This window comes from Mustela putorius, unplaced genomic scaffold, assembly GCF_011764305.1.
Source record: "Mustela putorius furo isolate JIRA1106 unplaced genomic scaffold, ASM1176430v1.1 tig00003850_pilon_pilon_pilon, whole genome shotgun sequence".
NCBI lineage: Eukaryota > Metazoa > Chordata > Mammalia > Carnivora > Mustelidae > Mustela > Mustela putorius.
Genome location: NW_025422002.1, coordinates 12730185 through 12745614, shown reverse-complemented (window position 1 = coordinate 12745614; position 15430 = coordinate 12730185). Strand labels below are relative to the sequence as shown.

At 38.2% G+C, this 15430-nt stretch overlaps 1 protein-coding gene across 5 annotated transcripts in view; it reads left to right on the top strand.

Annotated features, from left to right (window-relative positions):
- RAF1 (Raf-1 proto-oncogene, serine/threonine kinase) overlaps positions 1–15430 on the top strand; it is an 86258-nt gene that overhangs the window by 19116 nt on the left and 51712 nt on the right. The window contains exons 1-2 of one of the 5 annotated variants that reach the window (XM_045063329.1): positions 4830–4984; positions 5650–5742. The exons of 3 other annotated variants lie outside the window; for them this stretch is intronic. The gene's annotated coding sequence lies outside the window, so the exon portion shown is untranslated. Of the gene's footprint in view, positions 1–923; positions 1079–4829; positions 4985–5649; positions 5743–15430 lie in introns of those variants that run through there. One more of the 5 variants, XM_004738555.3, reaches the window with a different exon arrangement.

Here is a 15430-nt window from a genome sequence, read left to right as displayed (position 1 = left end):
ATCTCCAGAAGTTGGTAGAGTAGCATTTCCAGACAGATGTTTATGCCTCAGATTAGGCTTTAAGGTGGGAGATGGACCTTGCAGCAGAGAACTCAAATCACTTGAAATTATACCCTGAGTACTGGTAGTTAAATTTTCGTAATTGTAGTCTTTTCAGATTTGACTTGTCCTGAGGCTACTTAAAAGTACTTTGTATGTTTTGCTCCCTAATAATCTTGTGGCTTAAACATAGTCTTGTTTTCAAAACATTTTTTATACCATCTGCTAAACCCAAAATGCAAAAACAATGAGACCCTCCCAGGGCTTTTGAAGTTTGTTTTCTAACTTAATGTTTTATCAATCTGGCACTTTATTTTATTCATTTTTGGAAATACCTCTGACTGCATCAGTTCACTGAAACTATTGCTGGAGCTGGGCCACAGGGTGAGAAGGCTGAAATGAATGTGTTGAGTTTAAAATTAAAATACTTTTATTACAACCTGGTATTCTCCTGGATTATGAGCATCAGAATAAATTATACAAGTTTTTTTCCTTTTTCTTTCTTTCTTTCTTTTTTTTTTATTAATAGATTTTATTTATTTATTGACCGAGAGAGAGAGAGAGACAGAGAAGTAATACAAGCAGGGGGAGTGGGAGAGGAAGAACCCCACTTAAGGTTCTTAAGTGGGGTTAAGGCTCCCCACTAAGCAGAGAGCCGGATGCTGGGCTAGGTCCTGGGATCATGACCTGAGCCAAAGGCAGACGCTTAACAACTGAACCACCCAGGTGCCCCACAAGTGTTTTTTTCTAAGATCACTTCTCAGCAGTTTATTAGGAATTGTACTAGGAAATAATTTGATTTCTTTAAAATTTTTCACAAACATGATATGGCCCCTATATTTACTACCCTCTTACTTTGATCCTTAACATGTTTACATACCCAGAGTGTAACCTGCTGTAACCGGTTTCTCAGCTGCATGGTGCTTTGTGTAGATTGCATGGGGATTGTGGGAACAGTTCTCAGAACTCTGCAGACTCTCTGGAAATACAGTACAGCTTTTTGCCTTCGTCAATAGAGCTGAAGAAGAGCCGTTGAATGGTAAGTGCTATGCTCTTAATAGCCATTTGATTTCTTGCCTGAGGTCAGAAGTGCAATATTATGGAGAGAACTTATACCTTGCTTTACCAAACGTTTATATGTTTAAAAAGTTAATTAATCTTATTTCTGGAAAGTATAAGGAGATGAAAATTACTTCCTTTTGTCTTCAGGGCTTTCTGCTTACCATCTAGTAGAAAGCACATTGGCTTTACTGGTGTGTGTCTATGGAAACCCTCAAGAATGTATTCCTGATTTTATTTTATTTTTTGAGATTTTATTTATTTGAGAGAGAGAGTGCACAAGAGAGCACTAGTGGTGTGAGGGGCAGGGGGCAAGGCAGGCTTTCCGCTGAGCAGGGAGTCTGATGTGTGTGACTTGATCCCAGGCCTCTGGGAGACCTGAGCCGAAGGCAGCTCCTTAATCGACTGAGCCACACAGTTGCCCCTGTGTTCTTGATTTTTTAAAAATGGGGTTTTACTGTAAAAGTTAAGTTTTTCTTAACATTCCTGTATTTTTTAATTATTGAAGGAGTTTGAGAATTTATGTTGAGCTATAGAAATCAGCTGATTAGCTCCTGCCGATAAAACTTCTGACATGAAGGGACTCCTGGGTGGCTCAATTGGTTAAGCAGCTGCCTTCGGCTCAGGTCATGATCCCAGTGTCCTGGAATCGAGTCCCACATCGGGCTCCTTGCTCTGTGGGGAGCCTGCTTCTCCCTCTGACTCTGCCTGCCATTCTGTCTGCCAGTGCTTGCTGTCTCTCTCTCTCTGACAAATTAAACAAAAAAAAAACTTTTGACATTCAGTAGTCCCTTGTTTTTATTCACAGAGAAATTCATTTATCCTTTTACTAAAATGAAATATTATTCTTGGGACTTTTGTTATGGCCTGTGGTATTTGAACCATAGCAATACAGAGAAAGTAATGACTACTCTCTGATTATAGAATCATTTGCAAGCATGATGTGAAAATATATCAGCCTCCCCAAAATGTAGCTTTTACACGTTCTGGAAATTGTTGTTCGTTTTTCTCCTTAATTGTACTGAATGTCTGGTTAGTTTTGTGGTTGACAACATCTGTATATGAAGAACTTGTTAAATTAGCATCCAAGAACCTAAACTATAACTAGCATTGTATGGTTATGCTTAAGAAAGCATTCTTCTTTTGGGACATTTACCCAGTATATTTGGGTATTACTGTATTTTCTTTAAGCTGAACTCTTTCCACTTCCACACCTGAAATCCTTCTCTTTCTAGACATTCTTTTGCATTCTATGTGATCTTACGCATATTTAAAAACACAGTTCTGTATTTCTTTAGTAGGGGCACTGTGGTTTAAAACCACTTTTTATTTTCAGTTTTTTTTTTTAATATTTTATTTATTTATTTGACAGAGATGTAGGCAGAGAGGCAGGCAGAGAGAGAGAGAGAAGGAAGCAGGCTCCCTGCAGAGGAGAGAGCCCAATGTGGGGCTCTATCCCAGGACCCTGAGATCATGACCTGAGCTGAAGGCAGAGCCTTTAACCCACTGAGCCACCCAGGCTCCCCTCGGCGATATTTCTTTTAAAGATTTTATTTATTTGACACACAGAGATCACAAGTAGGCAGAGAAGCAGGCAGAGACAGAGAGGGGAGCAGCCTACTTGCTGAGCAGAGTCTGATTTGGGGCTCCATCTCAGGACTCTTTGGAGATCATGCTCTGAGCCCAAAGCAGAGGCTTAACTCACTGAGCCCCTCAGGCACTCTTCATCGGTATGTTTTTAGGTAAATTAGATATGTGTGTGTAGGTGAAAATGTTTATTACGTGTGCCAGTGCAGGTGAACAGGGATGGTGCTTGGTTTTATTTTTAAAATAAAACAACTGTGAAGAGAAATGCCAAACAACTCTAGTAAATAAAACTTTAGATATAACTCTAGCATTGTAAAATTTCGTAATGACTTCAGTTGGGTGTTAATAGCTGGTTTTTGTCTGTTTGGAATCTGTATGATGAGCTCTCACATGACTTCAGCTGACTGCCAGTAAACGGTTGCATTGTGCATGTTCTACAGTTGCAGAATTCCACAGTTGTCAGTGTTCTAGTCTTTGAGTGTAGCCCCTTAGCATACTGTGATGCATTGTGCACTGATGATTTGTTAGAACTCAGCACTCATTGGACTCAGTTGCCAGCATTTGTTATTTAGGAAATGTCTTAAGGACCTGCTGCTGTATGCCAGACACTGTTTTTGTTTTTAAGATTTTATTTATTTCAGAGAGAGAGAGAGAACAAGGGAGAGTGAGCATGAGTCGGGGGAGAGGCAGAGGGAGAAGCAGACACCCTGCGAGGCAGGGATCCTGATGTGGGGTTCAATCCTGGGACCCTGGGATCATGACCTGAACCAAAGGCAGACGCTGAGCCAGCTGAGCCACCCAGGCACCTAGATGCCAGACACTGTTAAAGGTGATGGGATTATAAGGGTGAACTGAATTTAGCTTCTTGCAGCATATAATCTATTGGAGAGGCAAATGTTAGTTATTGGGTAGGCAGATAATTAATACAATTTCAAAGTATTCTATTAAGTGGTGTAAAATATTGTGAAAACTATAAAGCTGAGCAAAGTGAGGAATGATAGGGAGGGGCAGAATATACTTGAAAAGGAGATGGTCAAGGATAGTTTATTTGGAAAACTAATAAAGAAGCATGTTCCATATTAGAAAGTTTAGTATTTGTTAGGTTATCATGATTGGAATCATGGTAAGATGTTAAAGTTAGAAAGGTCAATAAAGTTCCTATCATTGAACTCCATATTTACAGAGTACGTAACTTGAGGTCCAAAAGGGTAGTGACTTATTTATGGTCTAGGTTGCCTAGTTTAGATTTAAACTCATTTAAGGCAAAATTATGTAACTTTTTAAAGGTTTTATCTTTAATTGAAACAAAGAACATCTTCCTCAGAGTTATGTGGATTAAATGAAATAGTGGACAAAGACCTATGACCTATATGTATGCTCAGGGCCCAACTCACAGTAGTTGCTTGGAAGATGCTGAGTTTGTTTCTCTTTATCTGTCAAGTCTTTTTTATTATGTCTCATATTTTACTTTTTGGAAATTTTATTTCCCTGGTCCTCATAACAGATTGTTCCAGAGAAGCAACTGAACAAGAAAACTTCTGGTATCATGACCCCTGCCTGCTCAATAGGGCTTTTTGTCTTCCTAGGATCATCCTCTGAGATTTGCTAGAAAACAGAGCCACAAGGGCTTAAGAAGACCTATGTTACTTGCTTGATTTGTCATGGGTGGGTGTTGTATGAACAGTGTTAATGTTTGAGAAGCTTGAAGTATTACTTGAATTTTGGTTGTACCATTTTTAAAGATTTTATTCATTTATTTGAGAGAGAGAGAGCATACATGTGCAAGCATGAGGGGGGGGGGCTGAAGGAGAGGGAGAAGTAGTCTCCCCACTGGGCAGGGATCTGAGATCACAACCTGAGCACACGTGCTTAACCAACTGAGCTACCCAGGTGCCCCTTGGTTGTACCATTTAAGAATATGTCCAGTAGGCCAATTTGAGGATATTTCTCTAAATTCCCTCCTTTAATCCCTTGATTTCGATAATTGTTACCTGCAAACTACTGAAGTAGACACTTATTTCTGTCATCCCCCCAGCCCATGGTAACTATCCCATATTTTTCTCTGAGGAACTGTCAACCCTTATTCCCTATTATATAGCCATTCAGTTTTTGTTTGTTTGTTTTACGATTTATTCATTTGAGAGTGTGTGCCTGTGAGTGAGAAGAGGAGCAGAGGGAGAGAATCTCAAGGCAGACTCCCTGCTGTGCCTGGTGAGGGACTCATCTCATGACCCATGGGATCATCACCTGAGCTGAAACCAGGAGTCAGACGGATGCTTTAACTTACTGAGACATTCAGGTACCCCACAGCCATTCGGTTTTAATGACATTGACCTCATCCTTAGCTTTAGGGGAGAGTTTGATTAGCTTAAAGCAGTAAGTAAAGCCCAACCATTTGGACATAATGATTTGCTCACAGTGACTCACTGAAGGTCAGTGAGATGTGAAGTCATGTTTGGGGGTTCTTTATTCCAGAGATCTTCCTTGATAAATGCTGTTTACCTCCTAGAGTGAGGTGAGAATGCATGTAGCTCTCAGAATCTACTTGTAGTCACTAGTACTTAAGGCTTAGGATTGGGGATTGCTAGCTTTAGAACAAAACAAACACCAAGGAAGGCAGAGAGAAGAAAGCAGGAGAAACCAGATCATTAGTGGTATTATTGGATCAAGCTTTCCTGAAGCCGTTCTATCTTGGGTCTTGTTAGTTAAATGACCCACTAAGTTCTTTTTATTTATGCTGTTTGAGTTGGGTTTTCTGTTACTTGCAACCTCAAAACTTTTATTTTATTTTATTTTTTTTAAACTTTTAAATAATAGTACTCAGCTTACCACTAAACCACCTATAATTCACTTTAAATATCTGGGACCCTGTACTTAGGAAAATCAATTCAAAGAGTAAGCTGCTAGGTGAATTAAATTTGTCAGCAAGTACTGGTTGAGTTGCTCATCCATTCTTTTATTCAGTGTATGTTGGAGCACCTGCTCTCCCAGACCCCATGCAAGGTGAAGGAGCTGAAGATTGGTTCCTGCCCTCAGGGAACTTACAGTTTAGAGGAGGCAAGTAATAGTTAATTAAGTAATTGTCAAGTAATAGTTAAGTGTCTTTCTTCTTGAAATAAGCTTTTCCCCACCATTGTTTCAGTTGCCTTTGTTTCAGAATGTACCGCTCTGTCTCATTTGTATCTCTTTATTATAATATTTCTACCTTACAGTAGAGTATATAGTTTTACTATAGTTAAATAATATGTATATATCTCCTACCTCATTTGTTAGTCTCTATAGAAGTATAATGGGTAAATATACTTGAGCTGTTAAAAACTCTGTTACTGGTATATAAAATAGTAAGTCAGAAATGAGCAAAGGAAGAGCTGTGTTTCTAATTGCTGTTGCTACTTTTCCTAGTGGTACTGGATTCCTTATGGATCATGCATTGCTTTCAAGTGTCTATAGCAGCTAAGGATGTGCCCCAGAAAGATGTAAATGTGCACATGCTCTAGATTCTATATTCAGTTTCTGGGAGTTCTTGAATTCGCTAAAACTCCCAGAGATTGAACTTTCAGAAGTTAAAACTCTCAGAGGTCTCAAGTTAACCTCCATACCTGCCACTAAATGATGCTCTAGTTTTTAAGCTTGCTAGTGAGCATAATATACCACCCCAAACTAACTTCAGCTTCCCTGAAAAATTTGTAATATAAGAGGTGCACAATTTTTGCTTACTTTCAGAGTGCTGTGTACTAGATGATAATCTGGGTACTTTACATACTTTATCTTATTCTTCACTGTGATTTTGTACTGTTTGTGTTATTACTGTTTTAATTTTATAGCTGAGGAACCTTAGACCCAAGTAGTTTAAAATAAGTTGCCCAAGTTTAGATAAGCCTGTAGTGAAGTTGGATTTCAAACCCAGTACCTTTCCTCTTTCCACTAACTGTTCTGCTTCTTAAGTAATTGATAGAAAGTGCTTAGTTTGGTCCCAGAATGTAGTAAGCAGTCAAATTGTTGCTGCTTGTTAGTCATTTATTTAGCATATTTTTTTTTTTTTTAACTTCTTAAGGATAGAAATTTTTTTTTCTTAGGACTGTTAGATGCAAGGAACAGTATCCTTTTCAAACTAGATTAAATATAATAGTGAATTTTGTAGGTGGATACTGTGGTTTGGGGCAAAAAATGTTGCAGGATGTATGAGTAGAGTCAGGAAATAGCTCAGAAACCCAGATGGCCTCCTGAGATATTGCAAACCTGCCTCTTTGTTAGGTGACAGCTTTATTGAGATATCACATACCATGCAATTCACCCATTTAAAGTATATAATTGATTGTATTTTAACAGTTGTGTAACCATCACCACAGTCAGATTTAGAACATTTCCATCACCCCCATAAAGAAACCCCTTAGCTATAACCCTCCAAACCTCTATCTCCCGAGCCCTAATCTACTTCTTGTCTTTATGTGCTTATCTGTTCTGAACTTTTATATGAATGGAATCATGTATTATGGATTTTTATGATCGACTTACATCATCATCCATGTTGAGGCATGTATCAGTATTTCATTCCTTTTAATGATTAAGTAATATTGCATCACTTGGATATCCCTTCCTCTGTTGATTGGATGTTTTTTGCTATTAGGAACAGTGCTGCTGTCTAAGGTTCTAATAACCTAGTAGTGCAACCTAAAAGCCTATAATTCAGTCTGTAGAAAAGAGAGAAGCCTGATGTTTTTTATTGCTCTGGGCAGTCTTTTGGAAGAGAAAAGAATAATTTTTATTAGGTTTATTTAGAAATACTGGAAGTAGCAGGTGGATACTTAAAAAAAATTTTTTTAAACATTTGGAGTCCCCAGGGATTGCAAGATTCTAAGCTAGGAGTGGAACGTATATAGTCCTACCCACCTCAATTATCCTATCCACCTCAATTATTAGATGAAACCAGGGAGGTATATGGGTTTCCCCAGTGCCTCTAAATTTAGTATCTGTGATTTTAATTTTTTTTTATATGTAATAATCAACATGCTATTAATAACAGTAGGTTTAGGCAACTGTAAATGCTCTTTTTTTTTAACTTTTTTTTTTTTTTAAAGATTTATTTTATTTTATTTTATTTGACAGAGAGAGATCACAGGTAGGTAGAGAGGCTGGCAGAGAGAGAGAGAGGGAAGCGGGCTCCCTGCTGAGCAGAGAGCCCGATGCGGGACTCGATCCCAGGACTCTGAGATCATGACCTGAGCCGAAGGCAGCGGCTTAACCCACTGAGCCACCCAGGCGCCCCTTAACTTTTTTTTATGGTAAAATAATACGTAACATAAATTTACTGCCTTAATTATTTTTATGTGTATAGTTCAGTGGCATTAAGTATATACATACTCTGCAACCATCCACCACTGTCTATCTCCAGAACTTTTTCATCATTGCAGACTGAAACTCTGAATTCATTGAACTCCCCGGTACTACCTACCCTTGCTGCCCCTGGCAACTACAATTCTTTTTATTTCTATGAATTTGACTAGGTATGTAATATAAGTGGAATCATACAATATTTATTTTTATTTATTACCATTAATTTTTTATTATATTATTAATGTGGGTTTTGAACCCATGACCCTGAGATCAAGAGTTGCATGTATTAGTACTTCATTTCTTTTTTAATGACTAAGTAATAGTCCATTGTTTGGATGTACTACATTTTATTTTTCCATTTATGAGTCTGTGAACACTTGAATTGTTTTTTGTTTTGTTTTGAACGCTTGAATTGTTTCCAGCTTTGGCTTTTAGGAATAATGTTGTTATGAACATGGGTGTGTGTATATAATTTTTGAGACCCTGCTTTTAATTCTTGTGATACTATTCAGAAGTAGACTTGTTGAATCATAGAGTAATTCTATTTTTAATTTTTTGAGGAACTGCCATACTGTTTGCCTTAGTGGCTGCGAATTTTACATTCCTACCAGCAGTGCTGCATAGAGGGTTCCAAGCCCTTCACACCCTTGCCAAGACTTCTTTTTTCTGTCTTTCTGAGTAGTAGCTATTCTAATAGGTGTGAAGTGGTATTTTGTGGTTTTGATTTGCATTTCTCTAATAATTAGTGATGTTGAGCATCTTTTTGTATTCTTTTTTTTTAATTTTTTAATTTTTTAATTTTTATTTATTTATTTGACAGAGAGAAATCACAAGTAGATGGAGAGGCAGGCAGAGAGAGAGAGAGGGAAGCAGGCTCTCTGCTGAGCAGAGAGCTCGATGCGGGACTCGATCCCAGGACTCTGAGATCATGACCTGAGCCGAAGGCAGCGGCTCAACCCACTGAGCCACCCAGGCGCCCCTCTTTTTGTATTCTTTTTGGCTCTTATCTTCTTTGACAAAATGTCTATTCAAATTCTTTGCCAGATTTTAAAATTTGGTTGTCTTTTAAATTATTGATTGTAGGAATTCTATATTCTCTAAAATATTCATATTATATATGCAAATCCCTTTCAGATATATTATTTGTAAATATCTTCTCCCATTCTTAGGGTTTTCTTTCACTTTCTTTATGGTGTCTTTTGAAGCACAGACGTTTTTAATTTTGATGAAGTCCAGTTTATTTTTTCTTTTGTTGCTTGTAGTTTTGGTGGTATATCTTAAGAAGCAACTGCCAAATCCAGGATCATGAAGATTTACTCCCGTGTTTCTTCCTAAGAGTTTTATAGTTTCAGAGTTTTAGCTCTTACATTTAGGTCTTGAACCATTGGGTTAATTTTTGTATATGCTGTGAAGTAGGGCCCCACCTTTATTCTTTCGCAGGTGGATACCCAGTTGCTACGACATTGAATTATTTGGTACCTTTCTCAGTTCTGTTCCACTTACCTGTATGTCTATTCTGACAACACCATACTTGATTATGGTAGCTTGGTAATAAGTTTCGAAATTAAATTGTGACTCCTTTAACTTTGTTTTTCTTTTTCAGGATTGTTTTGGCTATCCTGGGTCCCTTGAGTTTCCATTTGAATTTTAGGGTCAGCTTGTCAATTTTTTTTTTTTTAAAGATTTTTTTATCTTAACAGAGACAGAGAGAGAGAGGGAACACAAGCGGGGGGAGGGGCAGTGGGAGAGGGAGAAGCAGGCCTTCCCCTGAGCAGGGAGCTGGATGTGGGACTCTGTCCCAGGACCATGGGATCATGACCGCAGCCGAAGGCTAAGTACTTAACTACTGAGCGACCCAGGTGCCCCAGCTTGTCAATTTTTATGAAGAAGTGTATTCTGGTAGGAATTGTGTTGAATCTGTAGATAAGTTTGGAGAATATTGCCATCTCACTGGTAAAATGGCTTTACTGTTATGGACCTACATGGACCAATTGAGTTTATGTGTTTTCATTTCAAAGGACCATTCTGTTTAGTCTCTCAATTTCATATCAAGTCCCAGCTTGGATCCTTGCTGCATTCAGTTGTAGTGGGACCTAGAGGGACAGAACCATGAATATGAAAATATAGCTGCTCTGGGCTTATTCCTGTGGGTGAAGGAGGGAAGTTCTCAAAAGAGGAGTGTGGGTTTGAGAAATAGCATAGAGTTGTCCAGCACAGTTTTCACTAATGGAGGCAGTAATTCAGGGTAGAAAGGCTCTGGAACACTTGGAAAGTATAGTAGAATAGAGTCTTGCAGTACATCTATGGTTGAGGCAGGAGGAACAATAGAAGCCAGCAAAACAGATAGCTCTTAAGAGAGAGAATTGGAGACAGAAGAAACGCCTGGAAATGTAGTATAATGGAAGTCTGTCTATGTCTTTAAGTTTGTTTTCTTTCTTTCTTTCTTTCTTTCTTTCTTTCTTTCTTTCTTGAAGTATAATTGGCACACAATGTTACATTATTTTCTGGTGTATAACATAGTGATAATATGTCATGCTATGTTCACAAGTGAACTACCATCTATCTCCATACAATGCTATTATAATACCATTGACTATATTCCCTATGCTATACCTTTTATCCTCGTGACTTATTCATTCCATAACTGGAATGAAAGGCTCTTTAGGAGGAAAACAGAAGGAGCATTAGTCTGAGAAAAGCTCTAGATTTCATTGCTAGGATTTTATTGATGACCAGACTTGCTTAAAACCCTGACCGATAAGTAATGGCAAAGTACAAGCTCATTTATTTAAAGAACATATTGCCTGTTTTAGACAAAAATGTTCAATATAACTACCCATCAGAGAAATGCAAACCTAAACCACAGTGAGAGGGGCACCTGGGTGGCTTAGTTTGTTAAGTGTCTGCCTTCAGCTTAGGTTATGATCCCAGGACCTTGGAATTGAGTCCCATATTGGTCTCTCTGCTCAGCGGGACTCTTGGTTCTCCCTCTCCCTCTGCCCCTACCACCTGGGCTCATGTGTGTGCATGTGCACACTTGCGTTCTTTTCTTAACTTTCTCTCAAATGAATAAATAAAATCTTAAAAAAAACACACCTCACTGTGAGATTATCACCTCATAGCCTCAGAATGGCTGTTATCAACAAGACATGATTTGGGGTGCCTCGGTGGCTCATTCGTTAAGTGTCTGCCTTCAGCTCAGGTCATGATCCCAGGGTTCTGAGATCAAGCCCCACTTTGGGCTCCCTGCTCAGTGGGAAGCCTGCTTCTCCCTCTCTCACTTCCTCTGCTTGTGTTCCCTCTCTCGCTGTGCCTCTCTGTCAAATAAATAAAATCTTAAAAAAAGACGTGATTTAACAAGTGCAGGTGAGTATGTGGAGAAAAGGGAGCCCTCATACTTTGTTGGTGGGAATGAAATTTGGAACAGCCACTATGGAAAATAGTATGGAGGTTCTTTAGAAAATTAAAGGTAGAACTACTAAATGATTCAGCAGTACCACTTCTGGGTATTTATAGGAAGAAAATGAAAACACTAATTTGAAAAGATATGCACCCCTATGTTCATTGCAGCATTATTTACACAATAGCCAAGATAATGGAAGCAACCTAAGTGTCCATCAGTAGATGAATAGATAAGGAAGATGTGGCATGCACATGTGTGCCCACACACAGGTATTATATTACTCAGCCATAAAAAGGTATGAAATGTTGCCATTTGTGATAACATGGATGGACCTAAAGGGTGTTATGATAAGTAAAATAGGTCGGGCAGAGAAAGACATATACTATATGATTTCACTTACATGTGGAATCTAAAAAGCAAAACAAATGAACAAACAGAAATAGATTCATAAATATGAAGAACAAAGTGATGGTTTCTGGAGGGGAGAAGAGTGGGGGAATGGACCAAATAGATGAAAGGGATTAAGAGGTACAGACTTCCAGTTATAAATAAGTCATGGGATGTAATGTATATGGTATAGGGAATATAGTTAGTAATATTATAAAAACTATAGATGGTGACAGACTGTAAATAATCTTACACAGTGATCATTTCATAATGTATATAAATTATGAATTACTATGTTGTATACTTGAAATTAATATGGTATTTCAAATATACTTCAATAAACAAAAAATATATTGCCTTTGCTAGACTAGTGTTTTACCAACTTTAATTATTCCTGTACTACCTTCCTTTTCCTAGAACGGAGAATCATAATATTACTTACTTAATATTCTATTTTAAATAGCTCATGTTTAAAAATTAAGTATATTTATAGTACATCTCTTTTTGTTTTTTAAGGTTTATTTATTTGACAGACATAGATCACAAGTAGGGAGAGAGGCAGGCAGAGAGAGAGAGAGGAGGAAGCAGGCTCTCCACTGAGCAGAGCACCCGATGTGGGGCTTGATCCCAGGACCCTGGGATCATGACCTGAGCAAAAGCAGAGGCTTTAACCCACTGAGCCACCCAGGCGCCCCAGTACATTTATTTCTTAAAGGAAACTTTAAAACACTACCATATATAGAAAACCCATACAGGCATTCCTGCCACAATTGTGTTAAATGTTCCTGAAAATCCATAAATTTTGTCAAATCATATACCAAAAATAACAGGGCTTGTAGGTGAAACGAGGGCACACGACCTAATATCTATTCAATTTAAGACTCCTAGTATAAATGTAAATTCTAACAAATATTAGCATAGTTCAAAAAACAGTTTAAATTCTTTATAAACATATACCATAATAAATATAGTATTTTTTTTTTTTTAAGAATTTTAACTTAAAAAGATTAAAGTAGTTTGGCGCTGTTGAGTTAACAGAGTTAAGGGTTGAATGTTATCATCCTGAGCAAAGAAGCAAAGAAGGTGGAAGTTTCTTTGCTGGAGATGTGATGTATTGAGGGTGAATGGATGTGACTCAGTGTCGCATATTGATTTATTTTCGCAAAAATGGGTTAAAAGCACTTTTCCAAATACATAGTCAAAATGAGCCCAGAAGAAGCTGCTAGGAGAATAAGAATCACACGTAGTACTAGATTAAAGAAACAGCAGTGTTAATTTTTATATAGATAGATGGTCTGTCAGTGGCTTTGAGTTGGAAATCCTTTTTAAATTATTTCTTATTAAAAAAATTAGGAAGTGCTAAAGAAGTATTAAAGATACCAAACTGAGACTTTTTCCTTCTCATGATCTTTATCTGTTCTGTCATATCTACAAGTTTCCTAAAATAATTTTATAAACTGTGAATAATAATATAGGCCATACTTTGAGAAACCCTATGCTGTTAAGACCCTTTTATTCATGTTGTTCAGCTACCTAGAGTATCTTAAGACCCAGCACAGGTCTCACTACCTCCTCCATAAGAGTGTACTTAGGGGTGCCTGGGTGGCTCAGTCGTTGAGCGGCTGCCTTTGGTTCAGTTCATGATCCCAGGGTCCTGGGATGGAGTTCTGCATCAGGCTCCCTGCTCAGCAAAGAGCGTGCTTCTCCCTCTCCCTCTGCCTGCTGCTCTGCCTACTTGTGCTCTCTATCTCTCTAATAAATAAATAAATAAAATCTTAAAAAAAAAAAAGTGTGCTTAAAGGGATATAGGATCATGTAAAACTTTAAAAATGTGAACTTTTCTCCTACTTTTTCTCTGTCAATTCTCTGAAGAAAAGAAAAAAAAAGCCATCATGTGGATGAGAGCTGTTGGTGGTAGTTTGAGCTTGCTAATCATGTAATTATGGCTTCTTTTTTTTTTTTTTTTTAAGATTTTATTTATTTGAGAGAGAGTGAGTGAGCTTGGGATGGTGGTAGGGGCAGAGGGAGAAGGTAAGACAGATAATCTGCTGAGCAGGGGAGCAGGGAACCTGACAAGGAGTGGGGGTGGGGGGGGAATGCTCCGTCTCAAGACCCTTAGATCACGACCTGAGCTGAAGGCAGATGCTTAACTGACTGAGCTATTCAGGTGCCCTGTAATTATGGCTTCTTGTCCCTGATACACAATTGTTATCTAGGGATTTCCTCCTCCACTGACCTCTGGGTCTTTCCTTTGTGGATGCCATTTCCTAGATCTCAACTTTTTCCTCTTTGTTGATTTACTATTACTTATCTAACAAATTCCTTGAGAAAAGGATCATGAAGAGTATAAACACTTTGTAATTTGAATATCTGAAAATAGCTTTCTTTTTTTGAGAGTTTGGCTGGTTATTTTAACTTAGAGATAATTTTCGTTTAGAATTTAGAAGGCTTTGTTACATTATGTCTTTCCATTGGGAAATTTGAAGCCATTCTTTTCTTCCTTTTTAAAAAGCTTTTAGGGCACCTGGGTGGCTCAGTCAGTTAAGTGTCTGCCTTCCGCTCAGGTCAGGATCCCAGGGTCCTGGAATCGAGTTCCACATCAGGCTCCCAGGCTTGGTGGGGGGTCTTTTGCTCCATCTGCCCCTCTCAACTCTTCATGTGCACATGCACACATTCTTCTCTCTCTCTGTCTTTCTTTCTTGCAAAAATAAACACAATTAAAAAAAAAAACCAAGTAAAAGATTTTATTTTTTAAGTAATCTCTACACCCAGCATGCGGCTTGAAACCATGACCCTAAGATCAAGAGACATGTGTTCCACTGACTGAGTCAGCTAGGCTCCCCTGAAGCCATTCTTATTCCTGATCCTTAATTTTTTTTTTCTCTAGAAGTTCATAGGATCTTCTGGTCTCCCATTGTAAAATTTAATATGCAAGGCATTTGATCAGCTAATTTTGATAACTCCAGTTAATCTGATAGCTCAAGTCATTTAGTTGTGGGTTTTTTCTCTGTTGTGTTTTGGTCTTTTTCACACATGATAGAGGCGTTCCTGAAATGTCTGGCAATCCTTAGTAGTCTGTATTTTTATTTTTAAAAGGATAGGATTAAACAGCCGATTGAAATCTTTGAGGGCAGCGGGTTATGCATGTTGTCTTTGAGTTTCATTGTAAGGTAGGGGAACTCGTTTCAGTTTCATTGGACCTTGTTGCTCAGCTATGGAGGAAGCTGTTGGTCTCTGTATTGAGTTAGCATTGTTTTCAGAATGGCATGCATGCTTTCACCTGTACCCGGCATCTCCCACTCTAGAGAACTTCCTTTTTACCTTTTCCAGGAATAAACCCGTCTTGCTAGAAGGGTTTCAGAGAGCTCTTTGGGGACTAGGCTGTTGAGTTCTACTTTTCTTCGAAGGAGTATAAAAAAGTACGAAATAATCTCACTCAACATTTAACTTGTTGATGGAAAGCTGACCTAGTATGAAATTCTTATAAATATTTCACCTACTGATACTGGTTTTATCAGTCTTTATCTTTACCCTTTCTAAACTTTTAGAAGCTTTTGTCACTTCTAAGAAGTTGATGTAGCATCACAACTCTCCTTTTCTGGGTTAAACCTACCCTGACGG